The sequence below is a fragment of the Protopterus annectens genome, chromosome 1.part0 (assembly GCF_019279795.1).
Source record: "Protopterus annectens isolate FY-2018-M chromosome 1.part0, PAN1.0, whole genome shotgun sequence".
In the NCBI taxonomy this organism is placed as follows: Eukaryota; Metazoa; Chordata; order Ceratodontiformes; family Protopteridae; genus Protopterus; species Protopterus annectens.
In genome coordinates this window covers 1440121745-1440136455 of record NC_056725.1, presented here as the reverse complement: position 1 = coordinate 1440136455, position 14711 = coordinate 1440121745, and positions in this window count along the sequence as shown.

Sequence of the window (14711 nt, the reverse complement as noted above, 5' to 3'; positions counted from 1 at the left end):
TTTTATATTTGAATATCTTGACTGTTTTATGTTTCTCCAGGGGGTAATAGTGAAATACTACCTTTATGAGTTATATTGAAGCATGACTTTTATTTATGTGATACTTATCCTTCTTTTGTGTTTTATCTCACCTAGGACTATGGTACCCAGGCATCTCAATACCTGCAAGCCCCCTGAGAATTAAGTAATTGTGGAAGCATTTAGGCAACTTTGTGCCTTTCTTCTTGGCAGGGGATGTGGGGATATGTCTGGCAGAATGCAAATTTGGCAGCAAATAGTGGCTAATGTGAATGCAGTAGGTGGCTAGAGCAGGAAGGATGAACAGGTGTGCCATAGGGCCACTGATATGATTTTATCGGCTCATAGGAGAACAGCTGCAGTGGCCCATGAACAGATGGCTACTGGGTTGGCCTGGTACGGAGCAACCACTGACATCAAATGAAGAGTTCCTGTCCACTGTTATGGATCCAGACAGTTTATTAGAAAGTGCACAACAGCATGTCATTGACATTGGTGCTGCTGTTTCAGGGAGGACAAGTATGTCCCAGGAAGAGCTTCTATGTAGGCTTACCTGTCTCAATTGTTAAATACTTCTTGTGTAGTAAAATATTGACAGCAGTACTTAAATTCTGTTTAACATTGAATTTCTTTTGGGGGGATAGTTGTAGATTAATACAGTTAACACATTCTGATTGATTACACACAGGTTGGGGCGGACTTGTCATCCAATTTCTTGTTAAAAGTATCATTAATGTGCATATAAAGGGCAAAAGGTTTTGACCCCCCCCCATGTTATTGTTGATTGTGATGATTGTATCCTTACTTTTGCTCAACTTTTTCCAGGACCATCCAGCATAGGGAGCCTACAATCATCTGCACATGGTAAGCCAAGCATTTTTATGTTAGTACTGATGAGCAGTTCAAATAAATATTTAGTTTGTGATAGAGGTGTCAGGACTGTTGTATGTATTCCTGTATTGTCTGTAATAGTGGTGTTTGTCGATTATTATTATAGGTGATTTTGACAGTGGAAATGTGGGATTCCTTCCACCTGATGTCAGAGTATCAGCAGACTCTGATGATGTTGGTGGCCAAACAGAGGCACAGCCGGGGGTGCAGAGGTTGAATCTGACACAGAGCTTGAGATTCAGCCATCCCCTGCAGTTCCATCAGACACAGCCAGTAGGTCTACACCAACCCATTCCAGTGAGCCCTCAGATATTGGACAGGTGTAAAGTGAGACACTCAGTCAGGACAGTGTGAATACTGTGGCTTCATTGCCTGTTGACTCTGGGCATAGCTGAAGTGTGGGCAAGGCGCTATGCAGGAAGGTTATTAGCAGGGTGGAGGAGGCCTGCTGTCAATCCTCCACCTGACATATGTTTAGGGTCATCTTGTTGGTGCAGGCATTTTCCAATAGGTCCTTCAAAGAAATGCTTAGGGTTGTAGATGTGGCACAAGTTGACATGCATAACTGCCTCCACTTTGTGGCCGATTCAATGGATTAGATGAATGACACATTGGAACTTGCGGTGTCTGTGATGGAATGTCTGCTGGGAGGGGGATGGCATCCATGTGGGCATAGGTCAGCCACATCATCTGATGTTAGCCAATGTGCCAATGCCCAATCACTCTCTCATAGTGGCACTACTTCCGCTGCTCTATCAGTGGTTGAGGCGTCCACACCCAGACATGGCAGGCCATGGGGTCATGGTCCTGGGCATCCTTGGGAGGGAAGCTTGTCCAGCAGAGGTCAGTCACATTCAGGTAGCAGCAGTGCATATGACTGTGGGCATGGATGTGCCAGTGCAACCCCTGTCAGAGCCAGTTCTCATGGTTGGGTACGACAATGATGAACTGGAACCTCTACAATGCATGGGTCACACCTGTTCAACATACCAAGATGTTGAACTAGCACACAACTTGGCTGTGTTCTTGCAGGCACTCACACACGAATTTCACCTGGAGGGCCCCGACAGACAGACACACACACACACACACACACACGCACGCACACACACACACACACACACACACACACACACACACACACACACACACACACACACACACACACACACACACACACTAGTTACATGGTTCAACCGTGAAGCTTAACGCTCATTCTGTTTCACTGGCCATTTGTTACTTTAACCAAATGTCTGCCTGTGTGTCAGCCTATGCTTCCCCCCCTCCACAACACCCTGTGCAAGTGATGATAACTGTGCCATATCCTTGTTTTCTATCTTTTGAATTCAGGGATACATAAACCTTGTGCCTGATGCTCAAGGTGCATAGATGACTTAGTGCTTAGTACATCTGTGTTTGTGATGTTGTTTTGATAATTGTAATTCTGACATATTTTGGTCTTAGAGAGTTAGACAGTTGATAGACTCACAACAGTTTTTGCATCAGTATTCTTAAGAATCTTCTGTGGGTTGTGAAGTCTGAAACTGAAATGTGTCTTATTACTTTCTAACTTCTCTCTTTAATGATTTTCTACTACAAAAGTATGAGGGAAACTGAGGAAATTCAGTGACCATCAGTACTTTTCAGAGGTATGAATGTGTGAATCTTAAATGCTTGAGACCTATTACTTGATAGAGGACACATATTCACATAAGTCTCTGCTGTCACTTTAAAGTCATTGCTGTACAAATCACCCACCTTTTACTTAAAATGAAAAACAATAAGTGGCTTTCCAATGAATGCAGGACATGGACACCACTTATTGTTTTTTGTTTTGAGTTTTTGGTCGCCTTTTGTGGAGTTCTATCTATTTACTTACTTACATTACCAAGTAACAACATGCAAGGATATGCCATTCATTTGTATTATTATACAATTCTGTTTTAACACTCCAGGTTCAACACTTATCTTGTAAATCCAGCAACTGTTACAGTTTTAGTTCAGGGATGAGTCTATCTGATGCTAGGAGTACACACCCATTACATGCGTCGGTAAAGAACATTGACTGGCATCAGTGCTACTGTATGTATGTGCATATGATGAAGGTTTTAGCCCCTTAGGTGGTAAATGATTGTGCCATGTGTTGCCTTTTAGCCAATGCAAGGGCATATTGAGCATGCCTACATCTTTCTACACCCACAGCAACTGCTGTTTCCCCCTCTGACACCTCATCTGCGTATGGCTGTGGTGACTTTGTCATTGGTGGTGGGATTTGTATCCCTTCCCCTTGCTGATCTTGCTGGAGCTGCTTTCTCAGGATGATGTCTTGAAGCATGGCACAGATGGTGAAGATTTCAGTACATGTACTTGGATTGTACTGCACGGCTCCCCCGATGTATCTAGGCACCGGAACTGTGACTTCAGCAGCCCAAACCCATACCTATGATATTTCTGGTTTGAGAGTTTGCCTCATTATGGCATTCTTCAGCAGGCATGTGTGCATTTCTGATGGACATTATCAGCCAAGGTTCCAGTGCATAACCTGCATCCTCCAGTAAATGACCCTGTAGGATATCACCCCTAGTGAACATCTAATACACTGAATAACTCCAGGAAATCCAAATAGCAAACACAGGTTTATTGAAAATACGTGAAGTTGAGGGTTTTTTTCCCTATCCTTAGGTACTTCCTCAGAACAATGATAAAACAACAGATAATATTATATTAGATATTATTTTTAGATGTTTTATATATAACAACATATTATTAAGCATTTACTGTTTTTTAGCATAAGTTCATGTTTTAGTAGTGAAATGAGAATGTAATTGTTTAATTGTTTAATTGTATTTTAATTAAATAATTGTTTCGGGGGGTGAGGGTAGTTATGGGCTGGGTTGTTGTTTTATCATTGTTCTGAAGAAGTCCCTAAGGATAGGGAAGAAAGCACTCAACTTCATGTATTTTCAATAAACCTGTGTTTACTACTTGGATTTCCTGGCGTTATTCATTGTAAGTTGGCTGGTGCTATTGTTCTGTAGAACATCTCATACAGTTGGGAGGTGTGCCAGATATGTGAGTTGTGGTAACTGCCTGGGTTGCCAGTGCACACATTCAAGATCATTCCCTTAGCATTGCACATGATTTGGCAGTTAATGGAGTGAAAGCCCTTTCTATTTATGTAGACTCTTCCCTGTTCCCCAGATGATGCCTTCATTTCTATATGTGTACAATCTATGGCACCCAGTATTTTAGGGTAGTGTGCTACAGGGTAGAACTGTTGCATATTTGTGGCCCTGTCCTTAGGATTATGGGGAAAATATATGTGGTCACTGGCATGTTGGAACATAGCATTCAAGAATTGATGGAGGATCCTGGATGCTGATGCCTGTGACACCCCAAGCATGCCCCCTGTTGGCATCTGAAAGGTTTCTGTAGCTAAAATTGTAAGTGCTACACATACCTTTGTCTCCACTGGTACTGGTTCCCCTTGGTTTGCCCTGGGTCTGAGTTGAGGACGACAGAGTTTGCAGAGTTCCTGTAGTGCATCTCTATCTACCCTGTAGCGTTTTACAATTCCCACCTCATGCAGATTGTGATAAGTTAACTGGAGTCTGAAAACTTCTTGGCAGTGGTCTATTAACAGCAGCATAGACTTCAGCCTGTTTCATATACACACAAATTAAAGCAACAGCAGCCCATAACATTCTTTCTGTGTAGACTCCTTTCTGTAACTGTATTACAATAGGTTTTGGAATTGGCAGGGAAACCCAGCATTGAGTCTACATGGTTGCTGTAGAGCTTGTTGAATAGCTTCTCCATCTTGGATTAGTTGATTAGCATACAGTTCAGCTGCTCATGTTGTAATTAACATGCCACAGTGTTTACAGTGGTTGTGCGGCTCTACATATCATGTAGAGCCGCTTACTGAATACAAAACACTGTGCAACCGTGTGTGCATTGTGGTGCGACATGCACACAGTCTTAATGGATCATGTAGGGTTTATTGAATCTGCCCTTTAATTTTTCATGGGATTTATTTGTCAAGCAATTGTGGAAAGTGAATTGGTTCCTTGAGAATTTGTAATTGTGTGGCTATTAGTGAAAGTGAAGGATTTATGTCATTGGAAAGATTTAAGCAAGGTCATTATTGCTTAGACAGTGAGGTGCAGTTTAAGTTTTTTTTGGTTTTGAAGATAGATAGGGAAGATGAGACTCTTACTGAAAGGGGTATTGTTTGCCAGATGTTGAGGTTACTATATTTTTTGTGAGATAGTGGGCTATGAAGTGATGGATCAAAGGTGGGCTGCATTCTAAGGTTACAAGTTTTTTCTGTTATTGTGAATCTGTCAGTGAGATAGGGAAAGGAGTTTTCATTTAATTGTTTGAAGGAGCCTAAAAGGAGATCACATCTTTCTTGCACTGGAAGCCAGTTAGCTTTTGTGAGTATGTGGCAGTGCTGTTACCTTCTAGGGGATAAGGTGATAAAATGGCATATCTTGGTAGAAGTTGTTTGTAAATATGCCAGGTTTTTCTTCCAGCCTGATTCTAGGATAGAAATTGCATGCTTCGACAGGAAGTATATACTGAAGTGATGCCATGAAGATCTCTTTTCAGTAGCTTCACTGGCTACTTGGAAGAGGAAATTGGAAATTGTCCATGCTCAAAATAAAATCTGATTTATTTTTGTTTTGTCTTTTTTTGACTGTACACCTGGAATGTCAATGATCAGTCTAACCAGATACCTAGGTCTTTCAAGGCAAAGGACATTTCTATGACATTATGGTGGTCATTTATGATGTTCAGTTTGGGGGTGGTTTTCAGCTTTTGATGTGTACCAAATAGCATGACTTTTGTTTTATTAGGTTTATGTATTTGTTTCTTTGAAGAAGTTTGCTAGGGCTTGGAGAGCTTGTAAGTGTTGCTTACTGATGCCACAAGAGAAATAGTGTAGATTACTATGTCACCTGCACAGAGAATGATGGATGAAGGGGAATGTCTGAGGGGAGGGAGTTAATGTAGATGAAGAACAACAACCTTACCTATAGCCTTGTGGGACACCCTTGAGTAGGAATTTTGGAGAAGATGCAGAATCCTATTTTTGCTCAAGGTCTTCAGTGGGAAAAAAAGTTAATGAACCATTTGGGAGCTTTGTTCCATATTCCATGGATTATCAGGAATGGGTGAAGGAGTCAGTGGTCAATATGCTAAAAGTTTGGCCAAGCCTATAAATATAGCTCCTGTCAGTTTTCTTTTGTCTCTACCCATAAGTATTTCATCTGTTGGAGTCCAGATAGCTATTGTGACACTACAGTTTGACAAGAAGCCATTTTGTTTTTTGGATATTAGTCCTTGGGTAGAAAAGTAGTGAGAGTAGGTTAAATATTAGTCTTTCAGCTATTTTTCCAAGTGTTGAGGCTAGCAGTATTGGTTTAAAATTTGGGTTGTAGAGGGGTCTAGTTGTATGGATATAGGTTTAATGATTGCATCTTTCCATACTGACAGGAAAAGGTTTTGACAGAGGCAATGACCATAGATGTGTTATAGGTTTATAAGTAGTTGCTAGGCATGCAGTCACTGTGATCATTAAAGATCCTAGTGGATTTTGACTCATGTTTGCCTTCTCTTTCTAACATTTTCTGCTAAATGACTGATAATTACAGTCAATAATACAAGACATTAGTTTTATGCTTATTCAGAAAATGTGTGTTGATGCAAAACCTGTTACTCTATTGCCTTTGTCCTCTCATGACTGTTGGCTTTGTTCAGATTTCCTGATGAAAGAAGTTGAGAGGCATGCATAACAGTAATCACTCTGGACCTATCCGTCAAAAGTTCTGACTTGGTTTGTGTGGCTGGTGTTTGGCAACTGACATATTCACCATATGATCAAAATAAACACATTATGTGTTCTTTCAGGAAAGAGATAGCAATTGTACACCTCCACAATCATAGCCTTGTAACATGTCAAACCTAACTGGACAAACATTCTGCATCTCAAAGTTTCAGCTTGTAGACAGTCAGGTCTTTGAATATGAGTGAAAAAAAGTTTGAACATTTAGCTGACAATATCTTGAAAAGTATTTGTCAGTGTTTATTTATACTGTAAACTGACTACAGCAGTATGAAAGAAAGGAGAAACATAATTGTCAATAGTACAAGTAAACTGAATGACTGTTGTATATGTGGGCATCTCTCTCCATCTCTCTCTTTTTCTATGTTTTTCCTTTTCTTTTACATTTTCTGTTCATCTTTCTTTCTCTGGCACTGTTTGAAACACACAGAAACAATATAATAACATTTATGTGACTGTTTAAGGGATTGTTTTGTTTTCATGGTCTCAGTGATTTTTGTATATTTTACTTTCATGAGTAATAGGTGTTGACCTAGCTTCTAAAGTGCTGGCGGAATTATGTTTTTTTTTATTTCTTCATTTTTGTTTTTTCTTATTCTCCTTATCTCCACTCTGCTGCTGACAGTTTTATGGCCCAGGGTTTAGATCAAAAAGATTAATATGCTCTGCATTGACATGAGATCTCTGACAAAGGCTAATAAAATGAAGCAAAGTACAACATTCTGGCATTGCTCACTCTTTTGTGACATAGAGGTAGCCCCATTTTTTAAAGCATGCCCATTTCCTGAATAGCTAACCCCCCCCCCCACACACACACACACAACCATTTACATTTATAAAGTGATAGTGAAAGCACTGTCTGGATAGTACAAGGCATAAAATAAACTACTCTGCTAACTCCATTTTCTTTCTTACAATATTTTAAACATGAGACAAATATGTGTTGAAAGCAGATAGACAAACCCCTGTCCTGACACCAAAGTGTTATTTGAATACTACTTTAACAATTACCTGTTTTAAGCAGCCCTACTCAGCTACCTCATAATCTCACACTCTAGACATCAGTGTGAAGGACTTCCTTCTGTAATCATGTAGTTTTTTTTTAAAGTTTAATCTGACTATTTAAAAGCAAATAAATGGGGAGAGGGATAAAATATTATGCACTGTCCATTATACTTTTGGGAAGCTCCATCCATCTGCCCTTGTACAGTCACTGTCTTAAATGCTCTGGTCATCAATTTGTGGCAGTTCAGATGCTGATTCTAAGACAATAAATGCCACCATCCACGAATCCCCTTCTAAGGTTAGATCATTCAGTGGAAGAAATAAAATTAATACATTATCACAAAATCTTAAGTTTAGCTTGCATTACTGAAATGTGAAATTACATTATATAAGAATATTGGAACTGTACAACTGAATATCTGCAGTATACTCACTAAACTGTCATGAGATGGGGTCATCAATGCAATGTGGGTTTTTCTATCTCTTCCAAAAAGCCGCATACTCTCCCCAGTCCCAGTTTCCACAGCTATGTATATAACTATAGCTTTCATAGTGATGACTCCTTATGAACTAAGTAAAGGTGTGAACTGGTCATATAATTCTAAGCTTACCGTAGCCTTTAAGCCCTTGGCATGGGAGTACAGTAGTCATACAAGACTAGAATTGTCTTGGATAAGACTTGGATGGCACAGTGGTGCAGTGGTAGAATTGTTGCTTCACAGCAAGTGGTTTTCCAGTTCAATTCTTGGCTGGGATGCCTTCTCTGTGGAGTTTGCATATCCTCCCTGCATTCATACGGGTTTTCTCCGGGTGCTCTGGTATCCTTCCATGTTGTAAAGACATGCGTCTAGAGTGTTTCTCCCTGGGCTTCCACTGAAAATTGTGTTTGTTCCAAGTCAAACTTTCCCAGTAAACAAATGTTAAATAAATACAACTTTGTCTCACCACTGAGGAAGGCAGTAAAATATTAATTTTCTGAATCCATACACATGAAGGTGCTCCTGCAGATTGGAGACATGTAGACATGAACTTACCTGCTTCTGTAAATCATTCACTGTATGTAAGCATGAAGCCATTAACCTTGAAAAGTTTAATCATGAGTGACTGAGCCCCTCATCCACCATAAGATCCTAGACAATAAATTCCAATTGAATTACTAATTCATTCCGATTTGTTAACAAGGTCAGAGCACTTATCCATATGCGCCCCTTTTGGGCTCATCCTGGGAGCACAGTCTGGTTAAAACATTTGGTGAAAGTCATAGAAGACAAATGGAGAGAATCAAATCCAAGACTAAAGGAAGCAGCTCAGTGACAGTTCATAGCCTTAATACTCTGCACTAACCGCTATTACTAAATTATTCATTTACTTAACATCCCCACAAATGAAAATACAGATGATCATTGCAGAAACTCTAGTCACGAGATGTGGCTTTTGTATTATTAGGTTTAAGTGTTTGCTTTCTTGAATGAGTTTGCTAGGGCTAGGAGATCTTGTTGTAATTGCTGCATATTGATATCATGAGAAGAATGGGATCTCTAGATGACTATATTACCTGCACAGAGAGTGATGGGGTGAAGGGGAATGTATGAGGGGAGTGAGTTAATGAAGATGTAGAAGAGCAAAGGTGACTGCAATGAGTCTTTTGGAACACCCATAAGTAGGGGAGTTTTAGAGAACATGGGACACCCATACGTAGGGGAGTTTTAGAGAATGTGCAGTATTGCATTGCCACTACTGTCTCATAGGTTCCCAGAACTGCTTTCTACATATATAGTACCAACCATGGTTCAGAACTGAATAGCCAGTATGTTAGTATGCATCATATCCACCCATTTCTTTAACACTTCCGCTTGGAATCTCCAAGTAGATCTTAACAATATGTCAAGAATCAAGATGTGCCAAGAACAGCTGTTAGAGGTAGACAGGAAGAATTCTGCAACAGAAATCTGCAGGTACATTTAATTCTGATTAATGTAAGTCAATTCTACAGTTCTAGCTAATATAATTTTTATGAAGGCAGAAAATGGCAGTTTCGAAGGCACACTCCTGCGGTGAATTGGTTACTGCATGGTAGGATGGTCTAAGTTTGCCCATCACTTGATAAAGGAGACAGGTTATAAGAATGATGCCACCCAGAAGTCTTGGTAACAGCACTGCTGCAGCACATTTCCCATATACAGCGGACTTTGTCCATTGCACCAAGTCAGTGAACTGTTCAGGCTTCTTAGCTGATTTCTGTATATGTTAAGTTCAATTTGAGCTCTTGCTCAAGGGCAACATCGGGGTACCTGTAGCTGTAAATTACTTCACTGATGCTGTTATCTTTATCTTCTAGAACTGATCCTAAGTTGCAGAGATGTTTTCACTAAATACTAGTGCATTAGTTTAGATATATTCAATAGGAGTCTTGGGGCTGCCAACCAGACTAGATACTAGTTTAAACCCTTTTGAATATTTTTTTAGTACAGAGTCAGATGGATATATAATAGAAGTGCACAGAATATGTTGAATTAAATGAATAGTCCTTAGGAACACACACTAAATAAGTATTGCTTTTAGTATATGTGCTGAACAATGTAAAGTGCATAGACAAAGGATCATCACATGTATATATTTGTTGCTTAATTCTGGTTAGGCTATACTGTGTATATATATATATATATATATATATATATATATTGTAGTACATATATGTATGACATATATATGTATACTGTATAGAGAGAGGGAGAGATATGATTATGTTTACAAATAATGACATAGTACTGATGCTCAAAATACTGATACCACTACTTAGACAGTACAAAATGCTGGCCCTTTAAAATCCCAAATCCAAAATGCTGACAAAAAAAATCCCACGTTAAATTAATCAGAAAAAAGACAACCCCCCTGGGACTCAATAAACTCTGTGTAGGCTTCATGCAGAGCCTACACAGAGTTTACATGTTTGCGCGATGGTGTGCGGCAATGCACAATGAATATTAATGAGGCACGGCATGTCTAAGCTACATTTCACCACTTGCAACAGTGTTACTGGGTGCAAAGCCTCATAAGCAAACATGGATAGCAATTCCATGTAAAGGAGAGCATCTATGGTATGCAGATTTGCATGCAATGTCACAATGATCTCCAGAGGTTTACAAATAGCTGTCATTGTGTTAGTGCAATACATCTGCACAAAGGCCAACTTAATGAGAGGACAAATAACCAGTAGTAGGACATATTTGGCATAGATGTCACATAAAAATGTGTTAGAATGTAACATGCACAATCTCATAGCATGACAAATGTGGACAAAGTCATAATAATGGGGGGATAAAAGGGACAGAAATAGGGACCGATTTTTAATATTGTACTGACAAACTTAGGAAGTTGATAGAATATATAAGTTGTACATTAGCATGAATTTTCTGAAGAGTATGAACTTTGAAACTCAAATGTCAGCCATCGGTTTCTGGCTGCACTCTGCAATGACATGTCAAGGATTTGCCAGGAAAAAAAAATATTATGAGGAAGAGATCACAAATATGAGACAAAAACTGGACATTCTGCTCAGATCACGACAGATGAGAGGCATGCATTCAAATGTATGCAATATTGAGTCATGTCAGTCCAGAGATCATCCCAGTGATATAGCAGGAAGCCATATACTTGTTAAGGAAAACATCTGGACATCATTGGAATATCTGGATAGTTGAGAGGTATGAATGTAAAGAATATGGTCTAAACACAGTACAGTACAGTGTACCTACAGTGCAGAGTATTGTGATATTGTGGCATTCTGTACTGAAGCTGTGTTAATGATCTGTAATAGGACATGGGACTGCCATGTAAAATGATCACCCAGGGGAATTGTGTGTATAGATTAGGGATATACAGATGAATTTTAGGAATAAACACAGGGAAAGAGTCAGATGAAACTCCCGCATGTACAGTAGAGTAGGGCATGTCAACGGAAGATGGTTGTAGCAGCAACACCAAGCACATATCTATATGGTACAGTACAGACTGTAGAGTGAAAATGTGTTGTCTGTGACTGTTAAACAAGGAGACATAACAATGGGGAGGATGTCTGTGTGAGATAAGCATCCTTACATGAATAATGCAGAGGACATATATCAGGGATCTGATATACAATTGGGGTAGGGTGCATACTGGAAAGCTGTGCAAAATGATATACCTGAATATGAATGTAGTCTCCGCAGAGGTCTTTGGCAAGGTGGCCACAGGTAAAGGATCATGGCAAACATTACAAGAACTAACCACAATCATGGACAATATCAGAATAATACCACCACTAATCTCATGCCTTTGATGTAACATATGTGATGTGGAGTGATAACAAATGAGCCTGCAGACACACAATTGACAACTATTATGATACAGCCACACTCTATGAGGGTAACCACACACACTGTCCTGATATGTAATTTCTACAGGAGGTGTTAGGAGGGATACTGCTATACTTGTATGTGATTGTGTGCATGACATATATCTATGGCACAATCCACAATGTCATGAATGATATACATGCCATTAATGTTGTCACACACCTATGAATGCAGTGTGTGCATAATCTGAACAGGCAGCTCACATGCATCTGGTGTAACAACTCTCTAAGGCCAAGAACACTGCATCAATGGGCCCAGACAATATCCCAGAACGCTGTCTAAATAGCAAGAAACATGACCTATCAGGCCATCTGGAATTGCTATTTAACTGTAGCCTCCAAACAGGCTTCCTGTTTCATTAATGGAGAACAGCAACAGTCATCCCTCTGCACAACGGCGGCGCATCTAAAGAACCCTGGAAACCACAGACCCATAAGTCTCATTAGTCTTATATGTAAAGCCATGGAAAGAATTATCATGGAAATGATTAATAGTGATATAGTAAATCTCTAGACACTGGACCAGCCCAGTATGGTTTTGTCAAAGGCAGGACATGCCTACTCAGCCTGGTGGACTTATTTGAGAAGGTCACAAAAGTGATGGATAAGGGCAAAATGGTTCACATTGCCTACCTTCACCTGGGCAAAGCATTTGATACAATATCCCACTTGGGCATTGTTGACAAACTCAGGAGGTGAGGTACAAACTTGTATATCACCCAGTAGATATCCAACTGCCTCACAGACAGGACCCATGAAGTTAGAAATGGGGAGTCCACCTCTACAAAGAGGTCAGTCACAAGTGGAGTCCTTCAGGGATCAGTCCTTGGACACTCCTTTTTGACACTTCCTTCTCTGAAGTCAAGCTAATATCAATGGACTCTGGCTGACTACATTTGCAGATGATTGCAAATGAGGAACTGTCATTGAATCTCACACTGACACAAATCTTCTCCAGAAGGGTCTGGCACAGACAAACAACCAGTGTCAGAGCCACAGACTAAAAGTAAATGACAAGAAATGCACAATAGTATCCATCAGGAAATCATCCACCCCTGGTAACTATCATATTGACAACACACCTCTTAGAGCTGACCCAATAGTTATGGACACACATAGACAGTAATCTAGCCTTTCACCATCACGTGTCTACATTAGTGAGGAAGCCATTCTATGTTGTGCAACTTATAAACAAAGATGTGGCATCTAGGTCCAAGGAAGTCATTGTTCCACTGTATTCAGCAATCATCGGACCTATCATTGAGTACAATGCCCCCTTTGGTATGTACCTAACCAGGCATATCCGACAACTGGAACATCCCCAGAAGTTCCTTGCTAAAAGAATACATGGCATAAGTAAAATGTCGATGCAGACTGCCTCAAGGCCCTATCCCTGTATTCTGTCTCCTACAGGTGTTTGAGGGGAGATCTATGCCTGGCATACAGGACATTGTCAGACTCCACTCTGATGGACCTCCTGCATATCCACAAAGCAAATAGCACCAGAATTACCCATTCTAAAGACTTAAACCTTGCCTGTGATATAAATATGACCCGCTGGAGAGACAGGTATGCATCCCAGAGACTACCTTGTCTCTGGAACAGGCTTCTCATCCATGTGAAGCAGAGTTCCACCCTAACCCAATTCAAGTGCAACTTGGACAGTTGGATGGGGAACAGAAAATTCATCCCTGGTTTAGCAACTATGTCTCTAATGGACACAAACAACCTGTAAATGGTTCATCTCTCAGGCCCCTGCTTGTAAATGTTTCATCCTCAAAGCCCCTGCTTACATTTATCAAGGGTATAAGAACTTGTCAAAGATTTGGGATGCCTGAATAGGCTTAAAAATGCCTTGAGGTTGTTACCCTAGTAAATACCTTTGAACCCTATTGTGTTCTGCACCATCAGACAGTTGTACATATTCCCCATAAATAATACCAAGATATGGCCAATAAGCTGTGTGACAGCACACTGTAACAAATGTGATACAGTTCAGTTACACATCACTGGTAGATGTGTAGGGAGGTACATGAAGAAGGCTGCATTGTACACAGTTATTGGTGTGATGAAGTGTGGGAACCACAAAATTATCATGGCCTCTGACGTGCATGTCCTTCACATATCCAGTACTTGTGTTACATTCAAGGGAGTAGTCAGTACTGTGACCACAGGCTGGTGGTTGTACCACTTACCATCTACCTCAGCACATCGGTCACATTCCTATTGGTCTGATTATAGGGCATGATGTCTACATTATACTTGAGTGGTGTGTGTTTCCTGATTCAACAAATCTCTCCATGTGTCACATCAGTGCAAGTGTTATCATGACTGTGGCATAATTGTGTACAATGCACCCTTCTGATATGTGTTGATACTGTCTGTATTATAGTAATATCACAACTGGGGTCAGTGATTCCACACAAGCTGTAGTCCTTCAGGCAGCTGTTTGGACACAGCATGTGCATGTCATCCGTGATGTCCATCATTGAACTAATGGGTAGGAAAGGGCCTAGCAGACACCCTTGATGTACCAACCTAATCACTGGACCT